Raw genomic sequence first — 980 nt, 5'->3', positions numbered from 1 at the left:
GATACTTTTCTCGTACTTTTTAGATACTTTTCTTAGTTTAGTGAGAAATTTTATTTGGTATCTGTGAGTAACTACACAGTGTTCTCATACATGTCATCTGCAGTTCATCAAACTCTTATAATTATAAAAATTAGGACAATATAATCAACTTACATCTAATACAAAAACAAATCAGTTTAGGAGTGAGTGGCGCGATATGTGAATTGCTTTCAAAGGACACGGCTTTTGAGCATCATGGAACCGAGATTGGAAAACGAGTACACGTGATGTTTTGAAAGATCAACAAACACGTCTCTGTGGCGCAATTGGCCAGCGCGCTCGGCTGTTAACCGAGAGGATGGTGGTTCAAGCCCACCCAGGGACGATTCCTCTTTAGCCCTTGGAAGTTCACGCTCTTTGAACGTTTCGTCCACTGCGAAGTACCTCTTGTCAAACAGGACTAGTGCCACATTGTCCCTTGATCTCGCCAGTCCTAGCTCATCCCTTTGTCCTCTTGTGGTAGCGTAGTTGCCTGCGGCGGGTTGGCTTAGTTGGTGAAAGCGCCTGTCTTGTAAACAGGAGATCCTGGGTTCAAGTCCCAGCAGTGCCTTTACAACTTAATGTGTCCACGGGAGCCTCTACCTATTCAAATCTGAAAACAAGAAATTTCTCCCTTAACACACTTAAACACCCTCTGACTGAATCAGCTGTTTCTAAAATCTGTCCTTCGATGTACTGGTCCTTACTGACTTCTGTCCTGGTGATCCCACCAGAGGCTGCTCTACATTTTCTAAAGCATGGAAGACAGACAAGTGCTACTGTTGGGCCTGCGTGAAAGTTGAACACCTTTGCTGAAAAACAGCAACGAGCAGTGCAGTGGGTTTGAAACTATTCACAACACAGGAGAGACACAACCTTACACTACTGCTTCTGCATCTTGGAATATAGACTGGTTTTAATGGGCTATTGCTGTCGAGACCTATTTTACCCAACAATAATTG

General features: G+C 43.7%; 2 non-coding genes across 2 annotated transcripts; both read left to right on the top strand.

Annotated features, from left to right (window-relative positions):
• Window positions 1–290: 290 nt before the first annotated feature.
• trnan-guu lies at window positions 291–364 on the top strand. The gene has a single exon. It is a non-coding gene; the product is annotated as a tRNA-Asn (tRNA).
• Window positions 365–515: 151 nt separating this feature from the next.
• On the top strand, window positions 516–589 carry trnat-ugu. The gene has a single exon. It is a non-coding gene; the product is annotated as a tRNA-Thr (tRNA).
• Window positions 590–980: the final 391 nt, after the last annotated feature.

Source organism: Micropterus dolomieu, unplaced genomic scaffold, assembly GCF_021292245.1.
Source record: "Micropterus dolomieu isolate WLL.071019.BEF.003 ecotype Adirondacks unplaced genomic scaffold, ASM2129224v1 contig_2791, whole genome shotgun sequence".
NCBI lineage: Eukaryota > Metazoa > Chordata > Actinopteri > Centrarchiformes > Centrarchidae > Micropterus > Micropterus dolomieu.
The sequence above is the reverse complement of the archived record's forward strand: the minus strand, read 5'-3'. Positions and strand labels throughout refer to the sequence as shown.